This window comes from Coffea eugenioides, chromosome 9 (assembly GCF_003713205.1).
Source record: "Coffea eugenioides isolate CCC68of chromosome 9, Ceug_1.0, whole genome shotgun sequence".
Taxonomy (NCBI): Eukaryota; Viridiplantae; Streptophyta; class Magnoliopsida; order Gentianales; family Rubiaceae; genus Coffea; species Coffea eugenioides.
The window spans coordinates 4,122,418-4,129,261 of NC_040043.1; the positions used below are offsets into that span (position 1 = coordinate 4,122,418).

The 6,844-nt window shown below is 38.3% G+C and overlaps 1 pseudogene; it reads right to left on the reverse strand.

Moving 5' to 3' along the window:
* Positions 1-4,658: 4,658 nt before the first annotated feature.
* On the reverse strand, positions 4,659-6,571 carry LOC113782011 (annotated as a pseudogene).
* Between the last annotated feature and the right edge of the window lie 273 nt (positions 6,572-6,844).

Here is a 6,844-nt window from a genome sequence, read left to right on the forward strand (position 1 = left end):
ACTGTTCACGCCGGTACTGTTCACGACGCACTGTTCACGCGTACTGTTCGTCTCGAGTTTTGACCCTTTCTTGGGTTTGAAGTGCTATTCGCTATGGCTGAAAGTTTATCAAAAGGTATTGTGACGTCCACTAATATTATGCCAATGGTGATGCCTCAAATCACAAATTGGAAGTTGAATGATACCAATTATCAACAGTGGTCAAAAGCTGTTAAGATTTATCTGACAGGCTTAGGAAAGGAACTTTATCTCACAGATGACTCTCCTACGGAGGACAGCAAGAAACTAATGTGGTTTCAAGAGGATGCCCAAATTCTTGGAGCAATATGGAATTCTATGGAGCCACGAATTGCTTACATGTGTTCTCATTGTGAGACAACAAAAGAAGTTTGGGATTATGTCCGGTTATTATATTGCAGTAATCTCTCACGGATGTATGATATTTCTTTGGAGTATTTTCAGTTGCAACAAGATAACAAGACGAAACTGAATACTTTGCTGATCTTAAGCGAATCTCAGAGGAATTAAATGTTGTAATGTCTTTCTCAAGTGATATCACGGTTATGCAGAGGCAAAGAGAACAAATGCTTGTGCTCAAATTCCTGGCTGGTCTCAAGCCAGAATTTGAACAAATCAAATCTCAAAATTTAGCAGGTGAACAATTACCATCCTTTGCAGAGGCGTATGCTCGGGTCTTACGTTCTGCATCTAAGGACAATGCACATGGTGATGGTGCTCTAATTAATGACAAATCTGCTTTAATTGCTAATAACAATCGGACAGAGCAATTTAATTTTGGACGTGGCTCTCGTGGAGGAAGAAGTAGAGGAGGTCGTGGGGGTCGTGGAGGTCGAGGCACCCGTGAGTGCAATCATTGTGGTTTAAAGAATCACACTCGTGATACTTGTTGGGATTTAAATGGAAAACCACCTCGGTTTGTTAATACGGTTACCACTGACCAAGCTGAATCAAGTTCTTTAGCACAAGGGTCTCAGAAGACTGTTACCATATCTGAGGAAGATTATATCAAATTTCTGCAGTACCAAACTGCAAATCACGCATCTCTTCCCTCTACTTCTGTAGCACAAAAAGGTAATGCTATGGCTTGTCTCTCCACATCATCTAATTTTGACTCATGGATCATTGATTCCGGAGCTACTGATCATATGTCAGGTACCTCTAGAAATTTTTCTAATTTTCTCTCTCATGTTACTTTAGCTGATGGATCTACAACTAAAGTTAAAGGACTAGGCACTGTAGAAATTAACTCATCTCTTCCGCTGCCTTCTGTTCTTTACGTTCCCAATTTGCCTTTTAATCTAATGTCCGTTAGTAAGCTTACTAAATCTCTACAGTGTTCAGTTATTTTTTTTCCTGATTTTGTTGTCATTCAGGATTTGAAGACAAAGAGGACGATTGGTGGAGGACATGAGCATAATGGTCTTTACTTTCTCAACTCTAATGGTCCGATTGCGTGCCCTGCTACTGTTTCTCCTCTTGAAATTCACTGTCGTTTGGGTCATCCGTCTCTACAAAATTTGAAGAAGTTGGTCCCTACCTTGCGTCAGTTGTCTTCATTAGAATGTGAGTCTTGTCAATTAGGAAAGCATCATCGTGTTTCTTTTGTCCCTCAGGTCAATAAACGGGTTTCGGAACCCTTTTTGTTAGTTCATTCTGATGTTTGGGGTCCTAGTCGAGTAACTTCAAAGTTAGGTTTTAAATATTTTGTAATCTTTGTTGATGATTTTTTCAGAGTTACATGGCTTTATTTAATGAAAGATCGTTCAGAACTATATTCCATTTTTTGTGCATTTGTTACAGAAATAAAGACTCAATTTGGTGTGCCTGTACGTATACTTCGCAGTGATAATGCAAAAGAATATTTTTCCACTCCTTTTGATACCTTTATGACTAAGTCCGGTATTCTTCATCAGTCCTCTTGTCCTCACACTCCACAACAGAATGGAGTTGCTGAAAGAAAAATTGGACATTTAATCGAAGTTGCTCGGACACTTTTGTTGCACATGAATGTACCCAAACAATTTTGGAGTGATGCAGTTTTAACTGCATGTTATTTAATTAATTGCATGCCATCCGATATTCTTGGAGGCCAACTATCTCACTCCATTCTTTTTCCTCAGGACCCTATATTTAAATTACCTCCTCGTATTTTTGGTTCTGTGTGTTTTGTTCATCAGCTTGCTCCCGGGGTGGATAAATTAGATTCTCGTGCCATTAAGTGTATTTTCTTAGGATACGCACGAGCGCAAAAGGGGTATAGATGTTACAGTCCAGGTTTAAATCATTTTTTCACTTGTGCTGATGTTACTTTCTTTGAATCCACTCCTTATTTTATGAAGCAAGGTATGTCTTGTGAGTTAGACCAGTGTTCCTCTTTTTCTCCTCCTGTTTTACCAGTCCCTTCATCTTTATTACCTGAGTTATCGGGTTCACCAGATTCCACCACTCGATTATCTCGTCCTAATCTTCAAGTTTATTCTCGTCGTTCCATGGTTGAGAAAGCTCCTGATATGCTACGCACTTCACCAATTAACTCTCAATCTTCAGATCCAGGTATGACGCCCTCTTGTGAGTCAGATCTTCCTATTGCTTTACGTAAAGGTAAGAGACATTGTACTTCTCATCCTATTTCTAATTTTGTCTCTTATTCTCGTCTCTCTCTGTCATATTCTTCTTTTGTTGCATCTCTTGATTCGGTATCCATTCCTAAGTCTATTACCCATGCTCTCAATGATCCTGGTTGGAGGTTAGCTATGCAGGAAGAGATGCTTGCTTTGGAGAAAAATGGTACTTGGGATCTTATCCCTCGTCCTTCAGGTAAGCCTGTTGTTGGTTGTAAATGGGTGTACACTATAAAGGTGCAGCCTAATGGTTCTATTGATAGATTGAAGGCTCGTCTGGTAGCTCGAGGATTTACTCAGGTGTATGGAGTAGACTACTTAGAAACATTTTCTCCTGTTGCAAAGATTACCTCGGTTCGCCTTCTTATCTCTTTGGCAGCAACTTACAATTGGCCATTGCATCAGTTGGATGTGAAAAATGCATTTCTGCATGGAGATTTGGAAGAAGAGGTATATATGGAACAACCTCCTGGATTTGTTGTTCAGGGGGAGAATTCGCAGTTGGTTTGTCGTTTGAAAAAATCCTTATATGGATTGAAACAGTCTCCAAGGGCTTGGTTTGGCCGGTTTAGTAGTGTGGTCATGGAGTTCGGTCTGACGAGATGTGGAGTAGATCACTCTGTATTTTATGGGCATTCTAATGCTGGTAAAATTTTATTAGTTGTTTATGTGGATGATATTGTGATTACAGGTGATGATGTTGTGGGGATCCAGAAACTTAAATCCAATCTGCAGGCAAACTTTCAGACAAAGGATTTAGGTCATTTACAGTATTTTCTGGGTATTGAGGTAGCTCGGTCTAAATATGGGATTTATTTATGTCAAAGGAAATATGTACTCGATATGTTGAGTGAAGTTGGGATGTTAGGTTGCCGACCTGTGGATACTCCTATGGATCCCAATGTGAAATTAGCAAGAGATCAAGGTGCATTACTTGATGATCCTAAGCAATATCGAAGACTTGTGGGTAAATTAAATTATCTCACTGTAACGAGACCTGACATTTCGTTTGCAGTGAGTGTTGTGAGTCAATTTCTTGATACCCCTCGTACTAGTCATTGGGATGCTGTTGTACGGATTCTCAGGTATCTTAAGAGTGCTCCTGGAAAAGGGTTGCTGTATCAAAATCATGGACACACTGATATTGAAGGATATAGTGATGCAGATTGGGCTGGTTCTGCCTCAGATCGAAGATCGACCACAGGATATTGTGTGTTTGTTGGTGGTAATTTAGTGTCGTGGAAGAGTAAGAAGCAAACAGTTGTATCCAGATCAAGTGCAGAATCTGAATACCGCGCTATGGCTCACACTGTGTGTGAGTTGGTTTGGTTGAAGAGCATGTTACTTGAACTTGGGTTTGAGCATAAACAGCCTATGAATTTAGTGTGTGATAATCAGGCGGCTGTCCATATTGCGTCTAACCCAATGTTTCATGAAAGGACAAAACATATTGAAGTTGATTGTCACTTCATTCGAGAGAAATTGCTTGACGGAGTCATCAAGACATCTCATATACCATCTGTAGATCAATTGACTGATTTGTTTACCAAGAATTTAGGGGGTTCTAGGGTAAAATACATTTGTGACAAGTTGGATGCTTATGATATATATGCTCCAACTTGAGGGGGAGTGTTAGGAGAATATCAGTAGTCTTGTAGATAATAAGTTAGTAAGGGTATTCTTGTAAATAGTTGGTTAGGTTTGTACTCCTATAAATACTAGTTGGTTACTCATAATACGGTGACTAGATGTTTTCCTCCCAAGATACCTGTTAACAGAAACATAGTGGCTTCCTCCTTGATCTGAATCCTTCTCAGGAACCTTACACAAAACTTCTGGTAAAGGCTTACTAGTTGTTCGCTTGATTGATGATGGGAAACGGGAAAGCTCATGCATTTCTAATCTTTTCTCCTCTATCTTACCCTGGCTGCACAAGGCACTTAGTTCATCGTGCAAGGCTCTTGCATCATTGATCAATTCTGTCCATTTCTCCCTGCTGAAGCCAACAGGAAGAGACTAGCCTCTCTTCTCAAATCCTATTTTAAAATTTTGTTGAATGCCATTTATGAAGCCCTTAACTGAAATCACAATTACATCTTTCTCAATGCTTCACGTCCACTGCTTCTCTAATGGAAACACCTCAACACTTTGCAACATCTTAAAGGCGAGATCTAATGTTCCTTTCAGAATATCTATGTCAAAACTCATCTGCTAAATCATCACATTGTTCTTTCTAGGGTTTATTGAATTTTTCAGCAACTTGTGTTAGATTCATAATTAAAGGATTATGAATCATATTGATCCAAAAGATAGAGATAGAGCAGTTAATATGTAAGTAATGATCTGAAACCTAATAGTTTAAACTTTTGGATCAGAGTTGGGTTTCTGACTTATTTATTGGACTCTTTGGTGGATTCTTTCGAGACGTTTTTCTCCATCAAATTGATATCAGAGTTTCAAATGGAGTTACACATGAATGCAAGATTTGTTAGGTTTATGAGTAAAAGATAATGTCCTACATTGGTCCAAAAGAGAAAGGTAGATCGGTTAATATGTAAGTAAGGATTTGAAACCTAATAATTTAAATTTTTGGGTCATGGTTGAGTTCCGAACTTACATATTGAATTCTTTGGTGGATTCTTTCGAGATGTTTCTCCCCATAAACTTGAATCTTGAAACATGGTCGTGCCCAAAACCTTGTCTTCTATCCATCCAGAACCTGTATGTGTATCCTCGTCGAAGAGTTTGGAATAAAGTTCACTATCGAAAGACCTGGAACTTCTACCTCTAATCCTTCTTGTCAAAATTTGGTGCTCATCCTCCAATTTTTGCTTGATATTCAAAACTTGCTGATCCACGGAACTCTTCAATTCACGAATATCACCACCTTGGGCTCGGTCATCCTCAATGTCTTCACTGCTTGGAATATAATCCGGGAGGTCTGCACCTGTGTTTTTAAACTCGGACCGGATCGGCCGGTCTGACCGATCGAACCGAGAACCGGCTAGGCATCTGGTCCGAGTTGTTCTTCAAAACCGAAAGACTAAAAATCCAGTCAAAAACCAGGTTTGGCCAGGAAAAAATTGGAAAACCGGTTCAACCAGAGCATTTTTTAAAAAAAGATCAAACTTTTTCAATATTATGTTTTGACCTCTAAATTGTTAAAACTTATTAATATATCTCAAATATTTCATACTTTATAAATGTTGTCCTAAAATTTGATGTTATTTTTCAATCAAATCCATAATTTTAATTCTAAACTTGTTAATGTTCATTAAATAATATAAATTACTACTTGATCACTCTAATTTCTTTGTATTTTCTTGTTAAATATATTTAAAACATCAAATATATATAAATATACTTTTATTAATATTAACATACTTTTAGATATTTTATATACAATATAAAATTATGAGCTCGACCCGATTAAACTCGGTCGAACCCATTGACCCCTGAGCTCGACCGACTCTATACCCGGTCCGAGTCTGAAAACGTAGGTCTGCACCCTTTGTTCTCTCAGTCTCTAGTTTCTCCCGTAAATAAGCCGAGTCTCTTGCATTTAACTCCGCTGCACGCCGAAGCTACAACTCATTCTCTACCCTCTCCATTAGTTCCTTGTCTTTCTCAATTATCAAAATCCTCATTTCTGCAATGCATCTCTGCAGCCAGTGTTTGATTTCTGTAAAGTCAGAGAGCATTTTCTTGCGGTTTGTTTCTTGAATATCTTCCTCTTCTTCAACAATGTTGAGACTACCATCCACTAGAATTGCTGCCAATTCATAAAATTTTGATCTCTGAAGAAATTCAATAGGTCCATTTTGAGATTGAACTTTTTCATGTGCTTCATCCATAGCAGATCTCAAAAGCCTCATCACTATTGAGTTTGACTTCGAACTGCAATTGATTTCTTCAAAGAGGACATCCATTCTTAAAATTAGAAAAAGGGACCGGAATAATTCTTGAGCAAGTTCACAACTACATTAATTATTTCATTAGCACGGTATATAACATATAGTATATGTTAAAATTGAATAGTACAAGGACAATTAAATAGGTCTCCAAAACAAGAAACAAATCTTGTAGTATCACTTTGTGGGCTAAGAAACTTATAGTGAGGAAGAGAAGAGTGTTTAACTTGGTTAGTCTCCAAAAAAGATGGAGATTTGAGGAGGACCTGTTCTTGCCTGTTACAAGGGCCA